The sequence below is a fragment of the Triticum dicoccoides genome, chromosome 3B, assembly GCF_002162155.2.
Source record: "Triticum dicoccoides isolate Atlit2015 ecotype Zavitan chromosome 3B, WEW_v2.0, whole genome shotgun sequence".
In the NCBI taxonomy this organism is placed as follows: domain Eukaryota; kingdom Viridiplantae; phylum Streptophyta; class Magnoliopsida; order Poales; family Poaceae; genus Triticum; species Triticum dicoccoides.
Genome location: NC_041385.1, coordinates 844,941,437 through 844,956,902, shown reverse-complemented (window position 1 = coordinate 844,956,902; position 15,466 = coordinate 844,941,437).

Here is a 15,466-nt window from a genome sequence, read left to right as displayed (position 1 = left end):
GTGGCCGACACCCACGTTGGGCTTCCGCTTGAAGGTTGCCGAGTACATGTCGTGTAAACGGCGGTAAGTGGTGAGAGCGTGTGTGAAGAAGTACACCCCTGCAGGGTTAATATGATCTATTCGAATAGCCGTGTCCGCGGAAAAAGGACTTCTGGGTTGCTTATATCAGTTCATAGACAAGTGAAAGTGGATACTCTAAAATACGCAAGATAAGCGTGAGTGCTATGGATGGCGTTCTCGTAGGGAGACGGGAGCGGATCCATAGTGGTGTATTGATATGGTGAATATGTGGACTCGTGTGCGCCACCTCAAAAGAGTCGCTTGCAGTCGTAGTTTAGGATAGCCACCGAGTCAAAGCTGGCTTGCTGCAGTCAAACCCCTCCACCCCCTTGTTGATAATGATGCATATGTAGATAGATCTGATGTAAGTCTTGCTGGGTACATTTGTACTCACGTTTGCCTATTTTATGTTTTGCAGAGAGACTTCAGTCTCACTAGTAGTTCCGCTTGGACTTCGACGTTTAGCTTGATACCTCAGCTACGATCTTGTGCCCTCGGTAGGATCTGATAGATAGTCAGGCTTCTCAGCCTTTTTCATTTATAGATGTCTGTACCCAGACATGATAGCTTCCGCTTGTGCTTTGATTTGTATGCTCTGAATGTTGGGTCATGAGACCCCTGTTTGTAATATCTCGCTCCTCGGAGCCTATTGAATAAATTACTTGAGTCGTAGAGTCATTTTGTGATGCCATGTTGTATTGCACATATCGAGCATATTGTGTGTATGCTATTGAAATGCTTGGTATGTGTGGGATCTGACTATCTAGTTGTTTATCTTTAGTAGCCTCTCTTACCGGGAAATGTCTCCTAGTGTTTCCACCGAGCCATGGTAGCTTGCTACTGCTCCGGAACACTTAGGCTGGCCGGCATGTGTCCTTCTTCGTTCCTGTGTCTGTCCCTTCGGGGAAATGTCACGCTTTGAGTATCGGAGTCCTGTTAGCCCGCTACAGCCCGGTTTACCGGAGTCCTGCTAGCCCAGTGCTACAGCCCGGACCCACTTGCTGATGACCGACACGTTCGAAGCTGGGTCATGGATGCCTGTCCCTGTAAGTCTGTGCCACTTTGGGTTTACGACTAGTCATGTCAGCCCGGGCTCCTTATCATATGGATGCTAGCGACACTATCATATACGTGAGCCAAAAGGCGCAAACGGTCCCGGGCAAAGGTAAGGCGACACCCGTGGGGATACCGTGCGTGAGGCCGCAAAGTGATATGAGGTGTTACCGGCTAGATCGATGTGACATCGAGTCGGGGTCCTGACAGTGTTGGTATAGAGGCCATGTAGGAGTACATGGTGGGTTGTCTCATTGAAGCCGTCCTCAGGAACTGAGTTCTGTGTTTGTGATCCATGATTCAGCTACTACCATACATTGGGCCCTGAAATATGACCCCGCTCGACTTCTTATTCACCCTAGTCCTCTGTCCAGGAGTTGCAAGTAGTTTCTGGTGTTTGTAGCTTACTGGAGGCCGTGGACAGCGCTGACCGTAGGGGTGGGCTGTGATGCGGTAGGTACGTGGCACGGTGTACCGGATGCCCGTTTGGTATCTCGGGAACCCTGTTCACATCGTTTGGGGCTGTGAGCGAAACTCCGGCCGGATCTCCTCATGGATGGAACCCGAATAGGCGATAAACCTGGACTAGAGACTTGAGTGTTTAGGTAGGTCGTGGTCTACACCCACGTCGGCTTTCGCTTGAAGTCTGCCGAGCACATGACGTGTGCAGACGCTAAGTGGTGGAAACATGTATGAAGAAGTACACCCCTGCAGGGTTAACATCATCTATTCGAATAGCCGTGTCCGCGGAAAAGGACTTCTGGGTTGCTTATATCAGTTCATAGACAAGTGAAAGTGGATACTCTAAAATACGCAAGATAAGCGTGAGTGCTATGGATGGCGTTCTCGTAGGGAGACGGGAGCGGATCCATAGTGGTGTATTGATATGGTGAATATGTGGACTCGTGTGCGCCACCTCAAAAGAGTCGCTTGCAGTCGTAGTTTAGGATAGCCACCGAGTCAAGCTGGCTTGCTGCAGTTAAACCCCACCATCCCCTTTGTTGATAATGATGCATATGTAGTTAGTTCTGATGTAAGTCTTGCTGGGTACATTTGTACTCACGTTTGCCTATTTTATGTTTTGCAGAGAGACTTCGGTCTCACTAGTAGTTTCGCGTGGACTTCGACGTTTAGCTTGTTACCTCAGCTACGATCTTGTGCCCTCGGCAGGACCTGATAGATAGTCAGGCTTCTCAGCCTTTTTCATTTATAGATGTCTGTACTCAGACATGATAGCTTCTGCTTGTGCTTGATTTGTATGCTCTGAATGTTGGGTCATGAGACCCATGTTTGTAATGTCTCGCTCCTCGGAGCCTATTGAATAGATTACTTGAGTCATAGAGTCATGTTGTGATGCCATGTTGTATTTGCACATATCGAGCATATTGTGTGTATGTTATTGAAATGCTTGGTATGTGTGGGATCTGACCATCTAGTTGTTTATCTTTAGTAGCCTCTCTTACGGGGAAATGTCTCCTAGTGTTTCCACCGAGCCATGGTAGCTTGCTACTGCTCCGGAACACTTAGGCTGGCCGGCATGTGTCCTTCTTCGTTCCTGTGTCTGTCCCTTCGGGGAAATGTCACGCGGTGAATACCGGAGTCCTGTTAGCCCGCTACAGCCCGGTTCACCGGAGTCCTGCTAGCCCAGTGCTACAGCCTGGATTCACTCGCTGATGACCGACACGTTCGATGCTGGGTCATGGATGCCTGTCACTGTAAGTCTGTGCCACTTTGGGTTTACGACTAGTCATGTCAGCCCGGGCTCCTTATCATATGGATGCTAGCGACACTATCATATACGCGAGCCAAAAGGCGCAAACGGTCCCGGGCAAAGGTAAGGCGACACCCGTGGGGATACCGTGCGTGAGGCCGCAAAGTGATATGAGGTGCTACAGGCTAGATCGATGTGACATCGAGTCGGGGTCCTGACAGCGCTGGTATCAGAGCTTGACTGCCTGTAGGATTACCAAGCCAAACTGGTCGAAGTTGAGTCTAGAAATTCTTTAGTTATATAAGGGAATTGATTGTGGGATGGAACGTAAGGCTCTTTTACTCCTTATACCTCATGCCCTTCTGATCTGAGTCATCTTATCTTTCCTACGGGGTTAAGAAACTAGGCTATCTCTTCTTTCTATCAGGATCACGTGTTACTAATCAGTGGACTTATAAGATTGTTGGATTTAAGTCTCAGTTCAGTTCCTACTACTTCCGTATGATAATTGTTGATCTCGGAACCTTGATATTGTGCTTCTAAGTGGTTATGCCACCATTTTTGTGAATGTGCTCAAATCTTTTCCGAGCATTTACAGCCGTTATGCTGTCCGAGTCATCCCAGGTTTCTAAAGAGTCTGATGCATTTGCAAATCCTTTTGCTCCGGTTTCAATGTCTGTTAGGCCAGGTTAATCACACAAATTGTTGAGCTGAGGTATTCTACTGCCTCAACCTTATGTTGGAGTTATTATTATGACCCTAGGTGTCTCAGGGGATCATCTAGTAGTCTAGCCATGATTTATGTTCCAGTGTGATGACTCTGGCCGTCATTATCGAAAGCATCCCGTGATGCCATTTAGTAGTAGGTATTCTATCCCTGGGTTTTGAACCCGAGATTCACCCTACTTGCTTCATGTTGATAGTTTTGCTCGTTCCTTAAGGTTATTAGCAACCTTTGCATTAGTCCTCGATGTTCGTGGTATTCCTTTCTTCCAAATACTATGAACCGCTTATGGCAGATGTTCCTCGCTGATCGAAAAAATCACAATTAGAGTACTCTTGAGGAGTTCTCCATTCATAAATCGTGACTCTGCCAGTTCTACCTTTCTGCATGGGTTATCCGGAAGAAATATGTTGAACTTGGTTCGACATACTAATCTATGCATCCACAACTCAGAAAATCATGTGTTCCTTGAGTTGTCCCTCTTTAGTTGTCTTCTGACCCTCGTCTATCAATTGATAGTCAAGATTATGTGTGCATTCGTTCATCGATGCCTATTACTCTTGTGGTCTGTCAAGCCATTCTGTCCTGAATGACTTGGAGAAACAAACTCCAGTACCTCATCCATATCTAGGATTGGGTCAAAGTAGTTGTATTCCGCAGATCAAATGCCAATCCAGCTTTTGGTTCTGTTCTACCCTGAAGTATTACCTTCTTTATGACAGGAATTTCATGAGAATTGCACCACCTTTTGTGAATTCTTGATATAGTGATACTTCTCGCCATCCTTTGTCATTCCTCGGTCTTCGTGTTGAGGCAACCGGAATACCGACAAATGAATTGTGATGTGTGAAATCAATACTCCCAGCAACCTCGTTGCTTGGTAGTTAAAGGACAATAATTTCATTCTTAGTATGTTGGTTTTTGAATCATCCTTCTAAGACTGATCGTGCTACCTAGTCCTTATTTCGGTGCACCCCTCGATTGATGAGTTAGGATCTTGTCAAGTCCTCACTCATTTGATCATATCGTCTTGCCCTCAAAAGCAAGATTGTTCTCGAGCTTAGTAACATACCGGTGGTTCGTGACTTTCCAAATATCTTCCTGGAGGTGTTACCGGGTTGTCACCTGACCGCTATGTTGAGTTCGTGATCAAGTTGGTTTCTTGTGAACCACCTTCTCTCCAAGAATCGGTGTTAGATATCCCTGAGCTAGCTGGTTAAGCTATACAACAACCTGGAGAATTGGAAGATAAAAGCTTGCCTGACTTAGTTCGTCCCAAAGGGATATTCTTGTGTAGTGTGTGTTGAAGAAAGATGATATCTTCATCGATTGGTCCTTGTGATCAGTTGCTGGACCTATTGTCTTATCAATCCTTTGATTTGAGTGTGGGCTATCGTCAAATCAAATCAGTACCAACGATGCTCGTAATGTTGTCTTATTCGTGGTTGATCCCTCGAGCATACACCATTACATCTTTGGTCTGACCAATGCTATCACTTGTTCACTTAACTATGGAATTCCTTTTAAAAGGAAACCCAGATAAATTGTTGTTGAGCCCATTGACAACATCCTTATTCCCTCCATGATTTGTTGAACATTAAGCTAGTGTTGGAAACTTTTGAAAGCATTTCTTCATGCTAGTTCATGAAGCATATGTTCGGATGTAAGAAGTGACTTCCTCCAGTCCATGTGCATTTGATGCAAGTTGCCGCCGTGGATTCGAGAAAGTCAATGTTGTTTCCTTTGGAATCATCCCAAATCAGTCATGCATACGTGCGAAGTATTCTGTGGTTCGGAGACTTGCAACCTCCATTCTATATGGGTCCCTAGCACACCAAGCCACTGATTGATTTGTTCAAGGTTAATAGGTTCTAAGTGCTAGTCCCGAAGGTACCAGACGGATTTGTACAAGACTTCGATATCCTCGATGATGGTTCCCCTCCTGAACTCGGTAGTGTTTTATTATAAGACTACTTTGTGGTCATGCTTGTCTTGGACATCGTGTTCACATGTTGTAGCAGAACCAGCTCATGTTTTGGAGCTTGCTATCGTAGTTCATCTCCCGAGAATCCCGCAACGTCATCTCGTCGATTTGTGTTGCAACTTTCATTTTTTTTCCTAGACTCGATGAGTCTGGAATATCCTGACACCAACCAGATCTGAATCTCAGGCAGATATGATGGTTGGAACATTCTCCAAGAACTATAATATTGGTCCCTCGATAACCGGTAAAGTGGATGTCGTGGCCAACACACCCAGCCGGAAGACCTGTTATTGTAATATCTTGATTGAGGAAGTTGGCCACCTCCCCATAGGGATTTCGTAGGATTTACTCCCTAGTTGTTCCTTATGGATTTTTGTGTTCCCGAAGTCCGACCTTTACTTGATGTTCTAGATACCAAACCATTTCAATGAATGGGATACGTTAGCACATCAAGGAGAACATTAGAAGCGGAGTGCTAAATGTCTCTCGGTCGATCATCCAGATTTTATTTCCTTGGCCCCGCCAAGGGTGAAATTTGAGAAGGTGTTATCTTCCTTTGCATCTGCATCCTCCATCACCATTCATCATGGTAGTAAGTTGTGTTACCGGACCCTTGACACGGATGTTGGTAAAACCTTGATGAATATGGAAATGCTCAAGTTCTTGAGAGCACGCACAAGCGCTACGTGTTATCATAGGCACTAGCTGGGTTTGCTCTCAGTTTCCTCGGCAATGCTATGATCTTTTCAAACAGTGAATTCACTCTCTATTGTTGGGTTCTTCCCCAGTTACCAGAATCATTCCCAGCATTTGCATTTTGTTCCTAGCTTTCACCGCCAATGTGCCATTCTACCATGGGTCTCTTCCATTTCCGGTGATAAGCAAAATTCATCCATTACGTTGTCTTCAACAAGGTAATCCACATCATCCAAGTCCGAGTATGCCATTCTACCGACCCCCTCCAAACGTTCGCTCGAGAATTGCCTTAGGCTGGTTTAAAGAGTTTCAATGATCTCTGAATCAAAGGTAATTCTTTTTGCCACTTAAGGGGATATATCTTCGAGTCACCTTCCCTAAGGTGCATCATTGTGGTATCATGGCAACTCAACTCCTCGCTACGTTGACAACCGTTCACCACCTTCTTAGGTGTGTAATTATTGTCTACCTAGTGAACCTCCGTCATCTGCCTCACTCCATCCTTATGGATGTGTGCTTCGTCCCTCAGCTCGAGAGATGTTGCTATGTCTCATTCCGTGAGTTAATCCTGAGTTGTTCGATCTTCGAGAAGATCGACCCTTCTAGAGTCTCCTTCTTCCCTCCATGTCATGTTGACAAGATTTCTCAGAGCAAGACTTCAAGACAATAATGGTGTTCAAATCAACGTTCCTATGAAGTGCAACCTGGATCGTGAAGATTGTACTAGTTGCGTTCCCCTTCACCTTACCCTACGCTTGAATCTCGAGACGAGATTCTTGTTTAGTGGGGGTGAGTTGTCACATCCCTAGTTCTGACAATGCCTAGTGCATGCATTAGAGTGTTGCACCATGTTTAAATTTCATTTAAATTTGAAATGGGGATTGTTGAAACCCTAGCACCAAATGAAATTTAACTAGGTTCAATAAAAATATTTTCAATAACCCAGAATGCCCTTTGGAAATGTTCATAATTTCTGTTAAAGGTGAAAACCTCTTCCAAAAATGATGAACATATTTATAGGCTATTCCTGGATTTTTGAATTAAATTATATAGTGTTTGCATTTGGGCATTTAATTGCTAATAATATTTTAAATGCTCAAATAATCACAAACTGAAATGTTTACTGTTGGAAATATTCCAAACAGTGGCCACAGTCAGTTGCATGATTTTTGGAAATGCTCTGGCATTTTTAATAAATCCAAACACAATTACAGAAAATAGAAAACAGTAACTAAAATAGAAATAAAAGAAAAAGAACAGAGACTACCTGGCCTCACCCGTGCAGCCCACCAGCCGGCCCAGCTCCCCCCCCTGGCCGGCCCAGCCCACCCGCGCCTTCCCTGTCGTCTTCCTCCTCGGACAGAAGGACGAGGGCGTGTGCCCGACGCTCGCCGGCACGCGCGCGCGCCACCTCCCCCCCTGCTGGCCACCTCCTGCTTCCCCCGGACTCCCTCGATGCCCCGGACGAAGCCACGCAGCTGCCCCGCACCGCTCTCACTCTCCCTCGCCCTCCTCTTCTCCCCCTGCTCTCTCTCCCTCTCACCCGAGAACCACCGCCGCCGCCGACGGGCATCACCGTAGCCACTGGCCTCCCCTCGCCTCCCCGACCCGCTTCCGAGCTCCGCCACAACCCCCTCCACCTCCTCGTTGAGCTACGGACCTCCCGGACATGCTGCAACGCCGCCACCATCGCCGTTTCCGTCGCCGGCCACCGAAGTTCGCCGCGGTCAATTCGCCACCTCCGCCGCCTCCCCGAGACCACCGAGCTGCTCATCGACCTCGCTGTGAGCTCCTCTTCCATTTCCCCTTCTCCCCGCGCTCGTTCCCGCACTCCAGCCGCCTTCTCACCGGAGCCGATTGCTCCTCGCCGCCGGTCATGGCGCTGCCGTGGCCAGGGTCACCCCAGCTAGCGCCCGAGCACGTTACCGAGTTCGCCGCCCTCCCAGGAGCCCACAGAGCCTTTCCGTTTCCCCTCTAGTGCACCGCAGCTCCGCGTTCGACCTTGGCCGAACTCCGGCGGCCACCTAGGTCGACGCCGGCGCCGATTCCGGCCGCCCCGACCCCAACCGACTCCACAGGAAGACGCGGCGCCCTCCCAGCTACCCGTAGAGCCTCTCCGCCGCCCGAATGGTCGCCGGAGGAGCGATCCCGAAGCCCTCCGCCGTGCCTGTTGCCGCCGGCGTTGAGCCGCCGGCCTGTTTGGGCCATTTGACCGGGGTTTGACCTCCCCCTGTGTCACTGACATGCGGGACCAGCCCGCCTAATTAATCTAGGTTAGTTTAAATTAAAACGCTAACTAACCCAGTTAGTTAGGTTAGTCACTGACACGGAGGACCCACTGGTCAGTTTGACCTGGGCTGCCGTTGACTCGCTTACGTCATGCTGACGTAGTGCTGACGCAGTAAATTCTTTTCTGGATTTATTTTTATATAGGAAATTCCAGAAAATGCCTAAAACTTCAATAAATCATAGAAATTCAACCGTAACTCCAAATTAAATAAATCATATATGAAAAATTATCAGAAAAATTCAAGGAATCCATCTGTACCATTTTCATGCATGTTAGAACAACTTATAGGTGCTGTTTAGCACAAATCAACTAAATGGCATTTGAATAATCACATATGGAGTTTGAATTTGAATCTTATATTCAAACCAACTTCATTTAATCTGTTGCTAGTTGCATTAGCTCAAAACACATTCATATTGCCATGTCATGAGCATGCATCATATTGTGCATTGCATTGATTGTGTTCCTTTCTGTATTGCCGGTATTTGTCCCCTCTCGATAGACGTGATACCGATGATGTGATCGTTGACACTGATGAAGACTCAATGTTATCTTCAGAAGTGCCAGGCAAGCAAAACCCCCTTGTTCATTCCGATACAACCCTACTCTCTCGCTCCTGCTCTCTTTTTAATGCATTAGGACAACACCGATTCAACTGTTACATGCTGCGGTAGTTGAACCCCTTTATCCTCTGCATGACCTGTCATTCCACAGTAAATAGATGAAACCCACTAGCATGAGTAGGAGTTGTTTGAGCCCTGTTGTGCCTACTCATTCATGCTTGTTTGTCATGCCTGCTACTGCTTAGAGTTGAGTCGGGTCTGATTCATCGGGGATGAATCAGAGGTGTGTGAACATGTCCTACGGTGTGTGAGCTAAGCGTGTGAACACGATTTGGTAAAGGTAGCGGTGAGAGGCCATGTAGGAGTACATGGTGGGTTGTCTCATTGCAGCCGTCCTCAGGAACTGAGTTCTGTGTTTGTGATCCATGATTCAGCTACTACCACGCATTGGGCCCGAAACCAATGGACCCTCTCGGCTTCTTGATCACCCTTGTCCTCTGTCCAGGAGTTGCAAGTAGTTTCTGGTGTTTGTAGTATGCTGGAGGCCGTGGACAGCGCTGACCGTAGGGGTGGGATGTGATGCGGTAGGCACGTGGCCGGGTAAACCGGGCGCCCGTTTGGTGTCACGGAACCCTGTTCACATCGTTTGGGGCTGTGAGCGAAACTCCGGCCGAATCTCCTCATGGATGGAACCCGAATAGGCGATAAACCTGGACTAGAGACTCGAGTGTTTAGGCAGGCCGTGGCCGACACCCACGTTGGGCTTCCGCTTGAAGGTTGCCGAGTACATGTCGTGTAAACGGCGGTAAGTGGTGAGAGCGTGTGTGAAGAAGTACACCCCTGCAGGGTTAATATGATCTATTCGAATAGCCGTGTCCGCGGAAAAGGACTTCTGGGTTGCTTATATCAGTTCATAGACAAGTGAAAGTGGATACTCTAAAATACGCAAGATAAGCGTGAGTGCTATGGATGGCGTTCTCGTAGGGAGACGGGAGCGGATCCATAGTGGTGTATTGATATGGTGAATATGTGGACTCGTGTGCGCCACCTCAAAAGAGTCGCTTGCAGTCGTAGTTTAGGATAGCCACCGAGTCAAGCTGGCTTGCTGCAGTTAAACCCCACCATCCCCTTTGTTGATAATGATGCATATGTAGTTAGTTCTGATGTAAGTCTTGCTGGGTACATTTGTACTCACGTTTGCCTATTTTATGTTTTGCAGAGAGACTTCGGTCTCACTAGTAGTTTCGCGTGGACTTCGACGTTTAGCTTGTTACCTCAGCTACGATCTTGTGCCCTCGGCAGGACCTGATAGATAGTCAGGCTTCTCAGCCTTTTTCATTTATAGATGCCTGTACTCAGACATGATAGCTTCTGCTTGTGCTTGATTTGTATGCTCTGAATGTTGGGTCATGAGACCCATGTTTGTAATGTCTCACTCCTCGGAGCCTATTGAATAGATTACTTGAGTCATAGAGTCATGTTGTGATGCCATGTTGTATTTGCACATATCGAGCATATTGTGTGTATGTTATTGAAATTCTTGGTATGTGTGGGATCTGACCATCTAGTTGTTTATCTTTAGTAGCCTCTCTTACGGGGAAATGTCTCCTAGTGTTTCCACCGAGCCATGGTAGCTTGCTACTGCTCCGGAACACTTAGGCTGGCCGGCATGTGTCCTTCTTCGTTCCTGTGTCTGTCCCTTCGGGGAAATGTCACGCGGTGAATACCGGAGTCCTGTTAGCCCGCTACAGCCCGGTTCACCGGAGTCCTGCTAGCCCAGTGCTACAGCCTGGATTCACTCGCTGATGACCGACACGTTCGATGCTGGGTCATGGATGCCTGTCCCTGTAAGTCTGTGCCACTTTGGGTTTACGACTAGTCATGTCAGCCCGGGCTCCTTATCATATGGATGCTAGCGACACTATCATATACGCGAGCCAAAAGGCGCAAACGGTCCCGGGCAAAGGTAAGGCGACACCCGTGGGGATACCGTGCGTGAGGCCGCAAAGTGATATGAGGTGCTACAGGCTAGATCGATGTGACATCGAGTCGGGGTCCTGACACTTCGCAAGGGGAACGAAGCGACGAGATGGAGATGCACTGGAATCCCTTGATGTTGTTCGACCAGGTGGCTGATTATTGTTGCTACAGTAGTGTTGAGGACTATCAAGAGTGTTGAAACCCTTATTCGATTACCTTTGGGGATGCGTTGGATCGTGCTCAAAAGCAAGATTGGAAGAACAAGGTGAAGAAGCAGAGATCGACGCTGCGTATTGTTGCGAGCTGTCTAAAACGCAAATCTCTACTCTTAATGGAGCAGTTGGTAGTCTCGCTTCCAGGTTTTTTTTCGTCCCAGCACTTTCGTCCGGTTTTTTTCCGTAGGTTAACCGTCGTAGATTTTTTTCGATGATGGTTTCTTATTCACCGGTTTATTTACCCCTCAGCTCTTTCCTTGCAAATCAGGACTTTCCAAACGTGCACGCAATCACGGATCTAAATTTACTAACTTATCCAAATCAACCGATACCTTCCATTATTGCAAATTTCTTTAGGAAACAAATAATAGATTTTAAGGAAACAAATAAAAGATTTTAAAGACACATCATACTTTACTAATAATCACTAAAAATCAAATCTAAATTAATTAACCTTACCTTAAATCACTCAATCACTTTAATTAGAAAACATTTTCTTTCCTAATTGCACCTCGCTTAGTGTGCACATAACAATCCGAAGTAATTAGAGTCACATGATTGAATCCATTTATTTAGAGCGACATGATTGCGTTCCGAGATGGAGGCCATGATTTCGTCGAGGTCGTTGCTGCCTCCTACACTCAGGGTGTGTCGCCGAGATCGAGGCGAGCATGAGGAGCTGTGGCCACCGCCATGGTCACCTCATCGCAGGGGATGGAGCACGCCGTCGGCCTACAGCTTGTGGAGATCAGCACTTTCCAAACGTGCACGCAATCACGGATTTAAATTTACTAACTTATCCAAATCAGCCGATATCTTCCATTATTGCAAATTTCTTTAGGAAACAAATAAAAGATTTTAAAGACGCATCGTACTTTACTAACAATCACTAAAAATCAAATCTAAATTAATTAACCTTACCTTAAATCACTCAATCACTTTAATTAGAGAACATTTTCTTTCCTAACTGCACCCCGCTTAGTGTGCACATAACAATCCGAAGTAATTAGAGTCACATGATTGAATCCATTTATTTAGAGCGACATGATTGCGTTCCGGGATGAAGGCCATGATTTCGTCGAGGTCGTTGCTGCCTCCTACACTCAGGGTGTGTTGCCAAGATCGAGGCGAGCATGAGGAGCTGTGGCCACCGCCATGGTCACCCCATCGCAGGGGATGGAGCACGCCGTCGGCCTACAGCTTGTGGAGATCACTGTTGCTCTTCAGGTCGCGTGGTGACCGGATCTTGCCGATGTGTCCCTCCCCGACGACCTCCTCTTCGCCCGGTTGGCCGGCATGGATCTCGCCACTACTGCCCTCAACTTCTCTGCCTCGAGCTCGACGGTCAGCCACCATGGATCCCCCAGCTGGAGGGTCACGTGAACCAGCCGTCCTCCCATGCTGCAGCGGCGAGAATGTGACATGGCTCTCCGTACACGAAGAGTGGAGTGTGGAGTTCGGTCAAGTACTTATATACTTGGCCTCTACTGCTGATCCATGTACATGGAGAAGAACAGACAACCGCTCATTCATGCTTCGTTCCACTCCTTTGCGCTACATTACTGGAGGTGACATTTTCCTATCTCTCTATGTTGTAACAAGCCTGTTGCCTGCATAGTTAATGGATTTTTTATTTAAATTTATCGCTGCTTAGTGCTTTGTTGCAATTGTTCACGCAAGATTCTTATATATAATCTGAGCGTATGTAGGCATACTTAGCTTTACTATTCCATTTTTTTGGCGCATAGAAATAAGAGTATTGTCCAGGTTAGGTATTCAATTGAGTATGGTATTTGGATTGCTATCAGAATGTCTTTTCTATGCATGTGATTTCTCACATCTGGTTATAATATTTGTGAAGACATGCATTGCACGTGCACTTGGAAGCGGGCCCGTGGCCCGCGCTGGACGGCGCCGACGCCGCCCCGAGCCACCTCGTCCGCGTATTCTTGGAGCTATGGCTGGTCGATTTACATGAAATTAATTCCCTCAGTTCTTGTGGCAAATATAATACACATAATCCATATTGTTATGCACTAGCGTGTATGTGTGAAATAGATGGATTATGGTCCCGTACCCAATAAGATGGATATGTGTGTGTGTTAGAGAGAGAGGGAGAGGGGGATAGAGAGTGAGGAAGACGGAGGGAGAGTGTGTGTCTGTGTGTGTGTGAGGATTTGATGGTAAAAAAGATCGCCAATGTCGTAATATTGAACTCTTAAAGTTAATGTGGCCCCGTTGCAACGCACGGGCGTTCTTCTAGTGTGCTCAAATTCCCACGAAGTTGGTGTCGCTGGAGTATAGGTATGTGAGCGCTGCTCTAGGTAGCAAATCTGATATTGTTTCGTTTTCCTTTTCCCTTTTCTAATTCAGTTAGTAACACTAGTCCATGGTTTCAAATTGTCCGAGGGAAACCAGTGGAAGTAGGTGTTGGCCCTGATCTGCTTTAATTGCTGAGTTCGACATCTGGCAGTAGCTGGACTGGACGGGGCGTTGCTCGCCACTCAATCGCCAGCATGAAAAGTTGGAGATTCAAGAGATGATGTTTGTCTGCGGGATAAATTTTTCGTTTTAATTCGCACATTCGATCGCACTAGGCCTAGGGCGTAAAGTTTGTGAAAATTATGTCCAAAAACATTTTTAGCCATTTTCAAAATTGACATAAAACCGTAAAGAATTGGAAGACACATTTTATATATGAAAGTTTCACATTTGTTCAAGCTTTCCAAAGCCATATCATTTGGTGCATTCGGACAAACTATTAAAAAACTAACACAAAAATATGAACCTAGAGGAACTTCAACCATTTTCTAAATTACTTTTAAACCGTTCAAAATTGAAAAAAAAAACTTTCTATATGAAAAAGAAGCGCATTTCCATGAGCTTTCCAACGTCATATTAGTTGCATCAATCAGGTTAGCGATTTTCAAATTACGCCAAAAAATGAGCTCTCCTGTTCGGTTTGAGAATTTCCGCCATTTTTCAAATTGCTCTTTAACAGTAGGAAGTTTGAGAAAACTTCCTGTATGTGGAATGAGCGGATTTGCAGCAGCTTTCCAAGCCGTATTATTTGCCACATTCCGATAACTGGTTTAGAAATGGGCTCGAAAATACGATCCACGTTTTTTTATGAAAAAAATGGTTTATAAAACTGCTCTTAATTAAACCATGTAGATTTTGCCAAAAAAATCCAATTTAGGTTGTGATCCTCATGTGCATAGCTTTCCAACGGTACATCGCAAGCCTCATCTAGACAATGTTTGCGGAAGTTCAACCTCTCCGTGCGTGAAGTTCAACTACTACTGCTACGACGGGTCGACTTATTATCCTCATTCCGTGATCAAGATACTCACTCTCTCTCTCTCTCTCTCTCTCTCTCTCTCTCTCTCTCTCCAAAATGTGTGTGTGTGTGTGTGTGTGTGATAAGTTTCAATAAAGAAAGGAAAGAATAAATGTGGTCAGACATTTTTTTTATTAATCTTCAAGCGTATGCTGAGATGCTTCAACTTACAAATAATGCCTTGGTATATTTTTTAAAAAATTAGGCTCTTTAAGATCAGATTAGTCGTACAAAAACGATGCTAAAAGTATTGTATCCATGCTTTTTAATATACTATCGATATGAATTTATGCTAGACCTTGGTGTGCGCGTCTCTCCTCGTGGCCGGGCACAATTATGATAGTGTTGGGCCATGCTGATGCATATTTCAGTGGACATGTCAATTATCTCTTTCGTTTTTGACAATTTTTTTCATCTCTTTTGCTGTAACGGATGTGCATATGTGCTAGTTCAATCAAAGGATAGTGTACTGCAGAAACACTCTGAACTGGGAAACGTAGCCCACGTTAGTCCAGGCATCTAACAAGTATTGGCATACCGTCGATGCACAGATTACGTCATCGTCTCCTCCACCATCATTCTAAACCATTGGACCTCTTATGTGACCTCCATCGCTACAAAAAATCGCTATTCAGTTACAAAAGGCATGTCTCTTTATTATCACTTGCTAGAAGAAAATTTTCTACTCCCTCCGATCCATATTAATTGACGCCGCTTTAGTACGGAAAGAGTATAATATCTAAACATTTAGATAGCAAACATGAAAACAACACATTTGGCTCGAACTTTTTCGTGTTTATACTGCAAATCGTTCGATTAGTTAGAGAACCCATCATTAAAAGTAAATGCA